General features: G+C 39.1%; 1 protein-coding gene across 9 annotated transcripts in view; it reads left to right on the plus strand.

Annotated features, from left to right (window-relative positions):
* The window catches only part of sema6bb (sema domain, transmembrane domain (TM), and cytoplasmic domain, (semaphorin) 6Bb), a 147,629-nt gene that overhangs the window by 51,997 nt on the left and 81,835 nt on the right, over nt 1–13,797 (plus strand). For 4 of the 9 annotated variants that reach the window (XM_058074295.2, XM_058074293.2, XM_078790074.1 and 1 more), the window contains exon 2: nt 1,504–1,610. The exons of 2 other annotated variants lie outside the window; for them this stretch is intronic. The gene's annotated coding sequence lies outside the window, so the exon portion shown is untranslated. The remainder of the gene's footprint in view (nt 1–1,503; nt 1,611–13,797) is intronic. 3 more of the 9 variants (XM_058074297.2, XM_058074298.2, XM_058074296.2) reach the window with 1 other exon arrangement.

The raw sequence follows: 13,797 nt of genomic DNA on the forward strand, positions 1-13,797 counted from the left end.
GTCTCAAAGTTTTGAGAACTTGACTTGACTTGCAGACATTTTCAAGTTTTCTTGAATGCAGCCAAAAACCAATAAAGAAACACGTTTGTTATGGTGGTATCACAAGAATGCTTTATCATGCCTTAATATTTCAGTTTTATTCTGTGATCCAAAATTCTCAAGAGACCGAGTGTGTGTGTGTTTTAAGTGAGCAAATAGTTACCGACTTCAAGGTAAAGAAAACAGTGCGTGGGTAGGGACGAGAATGTGGCAAAGCTGTTTCTAGGGAGACCATCATCTATTAGAAGATGACATTGTATGTTCTCGCTGAGGCCGTGCAAGACGGTCGCTCATAGAAGTGTTTCTGACCTGTAGCGTCAACACAACGCAAGTGTGAGACGTTTTCCAGGTTACCTGAAACATCTGCCGCATGCAGTATGCACTATGTGTTTATACTTCTATGTGGGTGCCCTGACCTCGGGCGTTGTTGATATGACCCTGAAGAGATGCTACCTCATCGTCTGTCTATCTGAAGCTTATCATTGCAGGCATGGAAACCATTCCGTTTTGGAAGATAAATTGAAAGTACAGATAACAATGCACAGAACATATTTTTACCTCCGTTAGTGTTGCTAGGCTTGTCACTCAGCGGGAAAACAAAAACAAACAGTAGCTATCAAGTGGAGTCTATCATGTGGACAAGAGAAAGATGGATTGATAGCTCTGAGGGAGAATATATCACATTACAGACAAAAGTATTTATTTGGCCATGTTGACTACAGGAATGTAATATTTTTTTTCTCATCCTCTACAGCAGGGGTCGGGAACCTTTTTGGCGAAGAGAGCCATGAAGGCCAGATATTTTAAAATGTGTATCTGTGAGAGCCATATACATTTTTTTAAACATTGAATGCAATAAAATGTGTGCATTTTTATGTAAGACCAACAGTTTTAGATAATGGGCTCTAATTGTGTAGACCAGGCACACTACCGCACGCCAATGGGGTGTGGCCAGCACACTTTCGTGAGCAGCGCAGTGTCTAATAATAAATCAAATACTTGTTGCCATTAATACAACTTCTGCTGCTGCATAATTTTGCACCATACTCGGTATATTTCATTCTTTTGGCCATCTTTGCCAGAAGGCTTGGTTCTGCAGCTTTAGCTAGGTGACTATTTGACTAAAGGAGAAAAGTTTATATTTACATGTTGACATCTCAATGACCGAGGTAGACTACCGCATTACCCAGTAATAATCGAGTTTTGGTGTTTGACCTGGAAAATATCAGGAAAGATGGATATGGTCGGCCGTATTGCAGTAGAAAATAGATGGACGAATTAAAATGCATAAAAAAGTTGTTGATTTTTAATATTATTTTTAACAGTAATTTCTGTGATGTTTACTTTAAAATGTTAGCAAAAATACATTTTTATTGTGGTAAGAAATGCTTGAGAGCCAGATACAGTCATCAAAAGAGCCTTACCTGGCTCCCGAGCCATAGGTTCCCTACCTCTGCTCTACAGATAAACTTTCACTTTTCTGGGAAGACTTTCCACCAGTTTATGGAGTGTGAGGAGGATTTGTTTTTAAGTCAAAGGTCACTGAGATAAGAGAAGGTAATCTGCTAAGTGTAAGTGGATTTTTTTTTGTCCCAAGATTCTGTTCATGAACACCAAACATGGGAAAATGTTGTGACTAACGATTATTTTCTTAGTCATTTAATCTTAACCGTAAGCTGTTTTGCTTAATTGAGTAACTTAGTTCAGTTCGGCCCTTGAAGGACCAAATCAAAATGAACCAAATACAAACAGCAAGTGGTTTGGTCCGCAACATATCAGGAAAAAAAGGCAAAAATGTAAATTGTTTTCCAAAGTCAAAGTTGACGTGTGGCACAAAGATAATAATAAGATGTAAGCTTTCATGGGTGAATAAGGAGATAAATAGGCTAAAAACATTTGGAATGAAAAAAAAAACATAAATGAAATACCAAAATAATTAACTGGAAAAGCGATTAATCATTGATTATTTGTTGCAGCTCTTATGATCTCCCAAATGGCTCTTTTTGAAGTTGTGGGTTTTCATCATGTTTTGAAAGAAAACCCTCCTTCCTAATACTTCCTCCGACTCACACGTGAACACACACCAATTCGCCAGCAGCTTTGTTAAAAAAACCCAAAGAAAACACATTTTAAAATAAAGCCCTGCCAACTATCCACCGGTCAGCTCCAGCAGTGGGAGCTGTACTTTTGATTTTTAGTGTTTCTTCAGTGACGAGGCTAATCTAAGATGCACTGGAACGTACATAGCGGTGCTAGTGCTGCCAACAAATCATTAGTTTTAAAGCTACAGATACACAATACATGTTGCCAGTAGGACTTACTACAAACACTATAAAACTGAACTGTCTAAATCCCAGCATCAAGGATACATTTTGGCTGACACACTTTCAAAACACTATCATGGGGTCTTTTGAGGTGCATTTAAAATGGTTTAAAAATCCAGTAACATGGTCCTTTTAATTGTATGAATGAATACTAGCTTGCCCTAGCAGTATTTCCCACTACGTTCACTACTACAATTTGTCTTCTTAACAGCGTATCCTCATTCATCTTCAATTGTTGTTGCTGGCATGGTGTAATTCAAAGCATTGGAACAGACAGCCTCTGTTAACTCATAACATACTGCTCTAATAATGCCTGTGGCGTTCACAATGGGAGCAAGTCTCCATTGAGCAGAAGCAGAGGCTCGAACTTTGGCTTTTTCCATCCTACGCAGGGACAACAATCATTTTAACAGCAGTAAATTAGCCAAATGTGTCTTTCATGAACTTGCCCCTTTATTTTATGCATTTTTTCCCCTTTTTAACATGTATTTATTGTGGTCTCCAGTAGTGAAAGGCTTAGTCGAGGATGCAGAATGTCAGTAGAGATAGCATTTTATCCAACAACCCTGCCTGCTTGCCGCAGATTGCAACAGACGAATAATTATTCGGACCGTTTGATGTCGGGCCTGCTGCGGAAAAACTCGCCTTCACGCTTGTGTGAGGGGAATTTCTAAGAAGCGTTTATGATTAAAGGGCTCCACAAGTAAGTTGTGCTGTGTTTACTGTTGCTAAGTAAGGCTTCATAATTGGGCTGCATTGACCTTTAGGTGACTCGTGAATTGCCAACTGGACCCTTCACCCTTGCCCCCCAGTCTGTCCTTGAGCTCATGAGGTACGCCCCATTTAAACCATTAGTGTCATTTGAAAGGAAAAGGCTTGCCAGTGTGGGTGGTGATGGAGTCGGGAGGCGGATTTAGATACTTTTTTAATATTTGTAATATGTCTTCAATTTCGTTCATAAAGCCATGACTTGAGGCATTTTCGTGAAGACGCTTTGCATTCTGGGTAAACTGCAATAGCCCCTAGTTAACGAGGAAAGATGGTAGGTAGGAGGAGTTTGGGGAAATGGAGGCTAGTGGAGGTCTAAGCTGCCCAAGGCTAAGAAAAACATGGAGCATTGCCAAGATGATACAAGAGGAAGAAGGGGGCGTTTAAGGCTTTAGCAATTCTTAAGGAAAATGGGTCAGTTCAAATGAAATGTGTGTTCATTTGAGCATCATTTGAGATGATTGGCACCACTTCACTTTCACTTTCTAGACAGTTTCCCTCTCAAATGAGCACATTTTTTTCTTAGAAAAGGACTGGAGGAGGTGAGTGAGGGAGCTAAGTGTTCCCCAACAGGAGACTTTACCAAATGGGGTTAAGAGGGTTTTCAAGCTCTGGCTTCTCCTTGGCACTGCATTTGTTTATCAAGTAGACACATGACTGGCCTGGCCGTTATACTTCCTGTCGCTATCGCTCAATGTGTTCCATGTGGAAACTTGATACGCCTCTGTCTTCGTATTAAGATGTCTAATAAAGGTACCATTACAGTCCTAATTATTCCAGAAGACCATTTAATTTGAGCTGAACTTAATGGAAAACCACTCGAATGGTAGGTATTGTTTGTTTAAATGGAGTCGCCAAAGTGGCTTGGAGGAGCAATTATATTGACTATACAGCCCATGACATGCATCCTGCTTGAGTATTAGAAAGGCTTTTGAAAAAATGAGCAGCGACATATACAGTCTCTCGAACAATAATGCCTGGAGGGATATATTGTGGTCATCTATGACAATCTAGTTTTTACTGGGCTCATAAGTATTTCATTTTTACCCTGTTTGAATAATCTTTAACTTTTGCCATTGTTTTTATAGGCTAAGGGAATCCAGCTGAATTTGTTTGTGTGGTGCTAAAGTGCTCTTTTAGAGAAGAAGCATCTGTTCATGTAAAAAAAAAAAAAAAAAAAAACCAAAAACACACATAACAGCCAATTAAAAGAGTGGAGACTCTGGAGTTTATTTGTGGATTGATTTATTGGTTTGCTTTTATTTTTAATATTCATTAACTGCAATTAAAACTTTTTATGTGTTTAATAGTTTGTTTGTTTTTTAACTTTGTGCCAACCTCGATATTCTCCCCAGTACGATTATGTAAGAAAGATTGTACAATAATCTATATAGAACGTAGAAAGAAAAAACACTATGTAACTGAAGACAGGAAAACGTAAGACAAAGAATACATCATATTTACCAGAGTTGGTACAGTTCCTCCTGGATGCATGCAGAAAACTCGCTCATCCTCCTCCCGCCAGTTATTAATGATCACTTTGCATTCTATATTTAAAAAAAAGTTATAGTTGAGCAATAATGTAATTTGCAAACACCATAATCCATAAAGTAAAGGACACAGACATAAACGTAGTTGTGTTGTAGAATTAGCACGATCGCTACCAGTTATTGAGAACTGTCAACTTCAACTATATCATTTAACACAACTCAGAGTCATCCTAACATTTGCAGTTATGCTGTGTTGTGTTATGAAATAAACATGCTAAAGTGTCCAGAGCAGTGTGCCACAATGTCTAGTTGTTAAACATTTTTGGTCAGGGACCTTTTCTAATGTTTCCCACAGGACTGGGATCTACCTGTGGCGGTGGATTAGGTTTTAAGAGAAATGAACGATCTCATTTGCATATTTCTTCACCTCAAAGAAAAGAGCAGATGAACAACATAAATGGTAGGTGTTGAAAATGATGATGCTGCAGTCCAAAAGTTTTGTGGAAGAACATGGTCACTAATTGGGAGTTGTACCAAACATGGTGCAAACAGGCTATGTGGAGACATCTGGTCCATGCATCTAAGCCTGAACCAACCAACCGCTTCACTCGCTCCATTTAAGAAAACCTCAACAGGATATGAAACACTTCATCACCAGTTTATACATGAGACATTTGGTGGAGCGTTTAATGCAGGGGGGATAAACAAACACACAAGGCCACAAATCTATTATTCCCTCTCAAATCCCTCTCATTGTTACCAAACTGTCGCTCCGTCTCACTCCTCCTGTTTTCTTCTTCAGCCCATGAAAGTCGCTGAAGATGAAAAGCAGATGAAAAATGTTGAAATTTAGATGAATTGGACTTTGATGGATATTGCAGGTTGCATTCTCTCTGTCCTTGCATCCACATCCATTCAAATCAACTCCATTCTTATTAAGCTTGAATTAGTTTTCTTTTGTTTTTCAAAAAATATTCATATTCTATGCCGCTTAATCCTCTTTGGGGTCATGGGGGTATGCTAGAGCCTATCCCAGCTGATGACAGGCGGGGTACACCCTGGACTGGCGGGGTACACCCTGTGCCAATCACAGGGCACATATAGATAGACAAACAACCATTCACACTCACATTCATACCTATGGACAATTTGGAGTTACCAAAAAGCGGTAGAAAATGAATGAATGAATGAATGAATGAATGAATGAATTAACCTAGCATGTTTTTGGAATGTGGGAGGAAACCGAAGTACCCGGTGAAAACCCACGCACGCACGGGGAGAACATGCAAACTCCACATAGAGATGTCCAATGAAGATTCCAACCCAGATCTTCCCAATCTCCTGACTGCTTGGCCAACATAGTACTAACCACTAGGGCACTGCGTGGCCTTCTTTCTAATCATATTTATTTTTTTATTTATTCACACTACTTTTTTTTGCTCTCACTTTTAAATTAATTTTGCTTCTACCTACTGCCTTTTGGATAAATCTAAACATATGACGTTCCTCAATGTAAGAGAACCAAATAAAAGCATTGCCATATTTTCTAATCTTCTCACTGTTTCTTCTCCTCTCCTGTCGCTTTTCCTATTTAGGACGTTCCCAACGATGCGATGCTCGGATAATTAGCAGTAGTTTATTAATTATGAATAAGAGCTGCTTCTGCGGGGCGAGCCAGCGAGTGGGCCCACTCATAGTGCCTCATAAATTAAACAACACAGTTTCTCAGCCTTTTGATTAAAGATAAAGAGGAAATAGTGTGATCAATAGAGACCTGTTAAGAGAGGGGCACAGCAGATGAATAAAATAAAATAAAACATTTGGAGGAGAAGGACATTGAGATGACAGACTCTTGCTATTGAAGTTGCCGAAAGGTTCCGAATGTGGGAGGTTGAAAAAAAGCAGAGTGTGTGCGTTGGAGTGTGAACTTTTCATGTGCCATCATCAACAAGGTGGGAAAGCCTCGCCATCAGTCTGCATCCATCATTATGTCGCCCACGCACATCACAGATTTTTAGTGTTGCTTCTTCTTTTTATATGGAACAACTACAGTGGGGCACACATTCATTTCAACAGCAATTTTTAGTATGCTGTGTCTAGGATATACTTTAGAATAGTCAGTGTACAGCTTGTATTGCAGTATTGATTTACTGTTCACTGAGAAGAGTCAACACAAAACCATTATTGCCGTAATGTGAGTACAATGATTATTGGTTTTTCTCTCCGGTCAAACATGGTGGTGGTAGTGTCAATGTCTGGGGCTGCATGAGCACTGATGAAACACAATTGTTAGCTCGATGCAATTCTTGCATCCCTTGAGGAACCCCACTTTTTTGTCACAGGTTTTTTTGGATCAGGTACAAATGTTATACTTGAGATGGCAACACATTAGTGTATTATATCTTTCTTCAGTTGTGACCAAGTTACATATTTTTTTTAACTTGAAAACTTTCATCAACATTTTTTTCTGAAATAAGATGTCATTTTTGTATTTGATGACATTTTAAAAAAATGCAGATGCAAGTAGCATAAACGATGCTACTAGTTTTTCCACTGAAGATCAAACTCAAAGAATGTGCTGGGCCTTCTTTGAGATGTTTAGATATTTATTTCATTTTGTAAAAAGTGTGTAATTTTATTATTAGTTATTATTAGTTATTGGTATCATGTCCACTTTTTCTTTTTTTGCAATGTGCCACAGGCCAATAACAAATTAGCTGCGGTCCACAAACGGGCCCCGTGTTGCACTTTGGACACCCCTGATAGAGGATGTGATTGGCGGGATAACTAGTGGTCATCTATGACAATCCCTAGCTTTTACCTGGTCTCACAACCGTAAGCATGACCATGTGTTGCTTGGCAGAAAACATGAATGATATTGACATCTTTTGACATATTTGAAGTATTTTTATATTTTTGTTTAGTTGCATTCATGAACTGAATTTAATTTTTTTCTCATTGTCTACACTGCACTACAAGCAGAGAAGCACACCCCCCCAAAAAAACAAACGAGACAAAATAACGCTATGACTGCACTAAGAATGCCAAATGACTACTTGGTGCCTCCTTTCTGAACTGTCTGAGCGGTTCGACAACACTACACACAATAAGACAGCACAACAACACTCGTTTTTGAGTTTGAGCGCAGGCGACCACCAAACAGGGATTACACATCCACTGACAAACCACGTAAACTGTCTTGGAACATATGGGCTTGTCGTTTGGCATCCCGTGTGTTACCACCTCTTGGTAGTAATTGTCATAGTGGTAGTAGTAGCCTTGAAGTTCAAGCCAACTGTGTAATACAAACACAGTGGACTGAGCTGGTACTGTAAGTATACCCACGGACCATGTACTTGTACTCATACTATCCAGGAGATCCTCAGCCCATGTACGGGTCCCATTCCTTTGACAGCAAGGATACATACAGTATATACAGTACAAAAATATAAATAAAACTATATATACAATGATGCTAATGATCCAAGCTTATCTTAACCTGCCTTACTTTACCTTATCTTCGGGAAGATTTACAAGACACTTACAAGAGATGAAAATATATGCCCTCCTGTTGAAATATTGTAAGACAGGTCTATGCAAGTTGACATGACAACAAAGTGGGTGGCGTTTCAAAGGTCTGCACTTTGAGAACCCCTTCAAATGGCTGACTTCCTCTAACAAATGGCCTTGCTTTATGAACTGTAGCTACACTTTGTTCCAAAGCCGCCAAAAAAAGCCTCTTGCTGCAGGATTTTTACAGCTTGTTGTGAAATGATCTCTCCTAGCGCTCCCTGCAGTAATAATAAAAACACATTAATGGTAATAAGTGGTTAATATTGTAAGGTTTGGGAGAGTTGAGTCCCAGACCAAATAGAATGTAGCAATGGAGCTTTGAACACATTTTTTTTTTACTTTTGTGTACCTAAACAGGAAGCCTGTTATTATTCGCATACTTATCATCTGGTTACTTTGAAACAGCTATCCAAAACAATCCCCTCCCCCGCCACTTATTACGTCTTACCACTTATGACCTCTAAATGTTATTATAATGTTGTATTATCATGTTAAGCTATGGCAACGTTGAGGTTTGCCAATTTGGAGTTTGTGATGGTTCTGAACACTCAGTTTCAGAGAGGCTTAGGATGGACGAAACTGGACTATCCCTTCTGAAGTCCGATGGCTTTCCAACGTTACTTGGCCATATTAAAGAAGCAGTAAGCAGTAAGTTACAGTTTCATAACTGTGTTTATTTTGTGACAGTAATGGAACAAAAGCGTCTGTCTGTGTAGCATTATAGAGTGTGCAAATTGCTAGCTCACCGAGTCTGGAGTTGCTAATAGCCATTTCCCACCACAATCAGTGGATCTGTTGTGACCTCAGTTGCAAGATTAGTAAATTACACAGTAAATTACTTATTTAGAAATAATTCAGTTACTCTTTTGTTATTATTTTAAATCATCGCCTTATATTATATAACTGCTTTGATTTGACCTTTTTCTCTGCAATTACAATACAGTGAAACTGTTAAACTGTTATATTTTTTGCCAAAGTTATCATACCATCAGAAACCCATGCCTACCCTCAATGTGCATGACAAACAAAGAATTCTTTTTTATGAATGTTTCATTTAATTCTTATTTTTAGTGTTTTATTACTGTAATTTGTCTTTTGTATGTTCTGTGTACAGTGTAATTTTCAGTATAAACTGGACTTACATCACATTCTAACTGGAGTATACTGCCTGTATTGGGGTCAGTGCAGTAATTGCACAGGCTGAGTTTTAAGCAACATTCTGTGACGTTTCCACATTTACCAGAATGAATGCCTGGTTGCCATAGCGGCTGTGGGTCAAGGATCTCCGCAGTAAAGAAATGAGTAGAACATCAAGGTGATGTCAGGGTTAATGAACAAGCATAATGCTTAATGTTAAGCTATTTAAGTCTTGCATTGATGCTTCCTCCTGCTTTTTTTTTTTTAATCTGGGATTTTGCTGAAGCACTTATTATGATGAGGTGCCGCTCCAAAGCCCCATTCAGGCTGACCTATACCGCAGTAGAGCAGAGAAGCCGTGAAGGTGTGGGACTCATAAAGCTAGGAGTTTAATGGAACTAGTTTGTTTGTGTTTTTATGTCCATATTTATGTGTTGATAAGGGATGTGGCAAAAAAAAAATAAGAGCATTGGCAAGTTGAAGCGGCAGCTGGCTGTCCTTATCTTGTCATGAGCCAATCGCAGCAAGAGAGGTTGCTTTTACGCTTTATCTTTCCATTTGTCTTCAGCCATTCCATGCCAAGCTGTTATTTTCTTCTTCTTCTTCTTCTTCTTATCTGGTCATGTCATCTTGTTCTGGCACTAAAATTCATCAAGGCCAGATCGCCTCACCCTCTCCACCGTGCGTCATGTTTTACAACGTCATGGCTGCCATAATGGATCGCAACCATGTCTGTTTTGGTTGTTTTTCCACTTTAATTGTAGACTTGACAGCTGTCCTTTAGTTTTGTTGTGTTCTGGCTTACAATGGCTACAGATGGACAATGTTTAGCAAAGTGGGAAATAAGCTGTGTATAAACAGAGATTCTGAATGTTTTGTTTTTTCTGTGTTTTTTTGGTGTCATTTCAATAGTGGTCCATCTTTGTAGCGTTCACACTTGACCGGAACTGCAGTTGAAAGAAAACCAGGACCACATCTTCAAGCTGTCTTGGTTTCTATACAGTAGAACCTCGGTTAGCATCATTAATTTTGTTCCAGAAGGTCCGACTCAAACTGAAATTTATGGTAACTAAATACATAAGATATGTCAATCCAGTTCATCCCTTCCAGAAAGCCTAAAATGTTAACACAAAACACGTTTTGTTCTAAATGCAGAAATGCCAAATAATACAGGAGGTTACTTTAACCTTCATTGAAGTCAAGATGTTGACATGACATGAGTGGCCATGGTGTCACACTTATGGTGCCATATGGTAATGGTATTAATGGTAGGTGAGTAGTTTACTGCTATTACAACATTGGTTCTATTGCTGCTGTGTTGTGCAATATAATTGGTAATAAATAACCATGTGGTCACAGAGAGCTACATTTTGCTTTTCGCTTTCTCATGCACTCCAGAACATTATTAAAGTTAAGAAAAAATAATTGTTATACTTTGTATAAATGATTTTCAGAAATAACTGTCCTATTTGATGTTTTTAGGTGGGATATTGCATAACACCTTGTGTTGTACTTTGAATGAAAGACTGAGAGCCAAACACGTCAACTTGCAGGCCAGATGGCAGATCAGACTGACATATCAGACCTAGACTTATTAATATTACACTTTTCATCCAGTTTCTTGACGGCAAAAGTAGTGCTGGTGGTGGCGTTGAGGCAATATTGCATGCTGAGATATAATAAGTAAGCTCATGGTGCCCAGTAAAGTGGCCTCTGGGTTTGGGTAGAGCATAACAACCCTGGAGACCTGTCAATAAACAGTCAGGTTTGTTGTAGCTGGATCAATGCTGACCCACAGCAATGCTTTTCACTTTTTAATTGCTATGTGGTGCTGGCAACACATTCCGTGCTTTCATGTTAGCACATGAAGTGTTTGTTTTTTTCAATTAAATTTAAAAAAAGCACTCCTCTTTTGTATTGTTACAGTCAACATCTGTCAGGTTTTTGCAGCGTGATGCGTTGTAGCTGATTTAATGGTAGGGGAGATGCATGTTGAGGCCTCCTTTAGGAATCTTTTAATATCAGAAATTGTTTTTAAACTCGTCTTTAGAAATATTGTGGGGAAAAAGGTAATATTTCTTCAAGAAAAAGTCAGATTTTGGTTGTAAAAAGTCACTGCTTTCAAAGTCACCTTTATTCCAACAAAAATGTCTTGTTTCGGAGCTAAGGTCATCAAGAAATCAGATTATATTGATTTAATAAAGAAAAAGGCTTGTTTTTCCTCAGGGGAAAATGTTATTTCATGAAAAGTTTCAAATTTTTCTCATCTATTTTACTTACAAAAAAGGAAAAAAAAATATTTTTTTTTTTAGGAAAAAGCCTTTTCAAAAAAGTCATATTTTCTAGAGTCATATTGTTGTAATATTTGTATTTGTAAAATTGTATTGTTAGGGTTGAAGCTGCTTTAAAAGGAACTGATGCATGTTGAGGCAGCGACGTGAACACATGGGGCACAGCACCAGACCACAGTGACCTCATTGTGAGCTGTAAATGAATCTTTAAATATGAATCTAATTTATGATTCCTGTGGCATTGATCTGTTTTTGCCAAGCATGAGCTGCCTTGAAGAATTGGATTCAACTCTAATTGACTTCAAAAATTAAACCATGACCAGAATATCTTTTGAGAGAATGACTGCTGATCCAATGTAAGCAAAAGCATTGCAAAAATACAGACTTCTCTATTGATTCTTGCCAATAAGCCACAGGCTCAGGCCACATTGTTTGTGCCGGTTGTATTGCACATTTTTGTGTGCAGCGTAACTTTCCTAATATAGGAAAATTCAAGCCGTAGTTGATGCAGAGGATTATAAACAAAGTGAATCTCCTGGAATGACTATGCAAACACCAAGAGTTTTAGGGCCACAAATTGCATAAATTACACATAATTAAGTCATATATTTACATATGTCATATATTGCTATAAAAAATATTTTTTGATAAATGTTATTTTTTTTAGAGTTGTTTATCCATCCATTTTCTATACCGCTTATCCTCATGAGGGTCACAGGTATGCTGGAGCCTACCCCAGCTGCCTTTGGGGCGAGAGGCGGGGTACACCCTGGACTGGTTGCCAGCCAATCACAGGGCACATCTAGACAAACAACCATTCACACTCACATCTCACACTCACACACTCACTCACACTCACAGTGGTCGGCACACCCGCGGCTCTGGAGCCGCATCTCTCTGCGGCTCCCATGCCGAACTCTGGGGTTTTTTTTCAACACCAAAGCGAAGGAATTGTGCATTTTCAGCGTGAAAGGCGGAGGGACACATAAAATACGTCTTGATTGTGCCACCTCCGTGGTAAGCTATCCATAACTGGACACACATAGACAAACAACCATTCAATTTGGAGTCACCAATTAGCCTAGCATGTTTTTGGAATGTGGGAGGAAACCGCAGTACCCGTAGAAAACCCACGCAAGCACGGGAGAACATGCAAACTCCACACAGATGGCTGATGGTGGAATTGAACTTCGGTCTCCTAGCTGTGAGGCCTGTGCGCTAACCACTTGTCCGCTGTGCAGCCTTGTGCTGATATGTGTGTTACAAAATGATTTGAATTTGAATTTTTTTTAAAGAAACCTCATTTTTTGTCGTTTTTAAAATATTCTTTCAACAAGGTCATAGTTCTTGAGGGAAAAAATATATTTTTTTAAGGAAAAACCTAAAAGTGTTTTTTGAGGGACATTTTTAATGAAAAAGTTACATTTTATAAAGAAAAAAAACTTTTCTTTTATGAGGACATGACACATTTTGGTGATTTTCTTAGACCACAGCAGAAGAACGGCTGCAAAAAAAAGCCTTCTGGTGAAATCAAGCAAGGTTTTGTAGTTAGTCAGCAGAGACACAGCATGTGGTTAGATGTGCTTGGCCTTGCTGCTCCACAGCCCACAGAGAGCCCACCTTTCAGTCATTATTTTAGTTGCCTTCAAAGTCCATGCTATAGCAGAAACATCCTGAATATCTCACCTGGCATTTCACCATAACGTGCCCTTCTTTTTGTTTATTGAATAAAGAAGACAAGGCTCCGTTGACATTGATGACATCCCCTCCAAGAGAGCTACTTATAAGCGACATGGTGGGAACAGCCTGGTGACCGCAGATGGCTTAGGAGGCTACAGCTCAGATTGTTTATGCAGAATAACGGAGGATGTATGTTCCTGGATGACTAAGCCCTCAGACGCCATTGAGATATGATCTCTCAAGTGTGTCATGTTAATGCATTTATACATTTTAAAGTGCCACGTGACAAATGACGGTGAAAAGAAAGAAAAGAGTCCATCAAGCATGACACGTTTTCTTTGACTTGCTGCCACGGTCATTCAGGTCGAGTGGGCGACCTCTCTTTTTAATTTGTGTGTGTCGACCGCGCGCCATTGTCTCAAAGAAGCCGAAGGGCCCTCTTGTGTCTGTGCTTGTCGCCTGTGGAACCGTTGGATTAAGTAGAGATTCATTCAG

This window comes from Doryrhamphus excisus, linkage group LG4 (assembly GCF_037039965.1).
Source record: "Doryrhamphus excisus strain RoL-2023G ecotype Guam linkage group LG4, RoL_Dexc_Guam_v1.1, whole genome shotgun sequence".
Lineage (NCBI taxonomy): Eukaryota > Metazoa > Chordata > Actinopteri > Syngnathiformes > Syngnathidae > Doryrhamphus > Doryrhamphus excisus.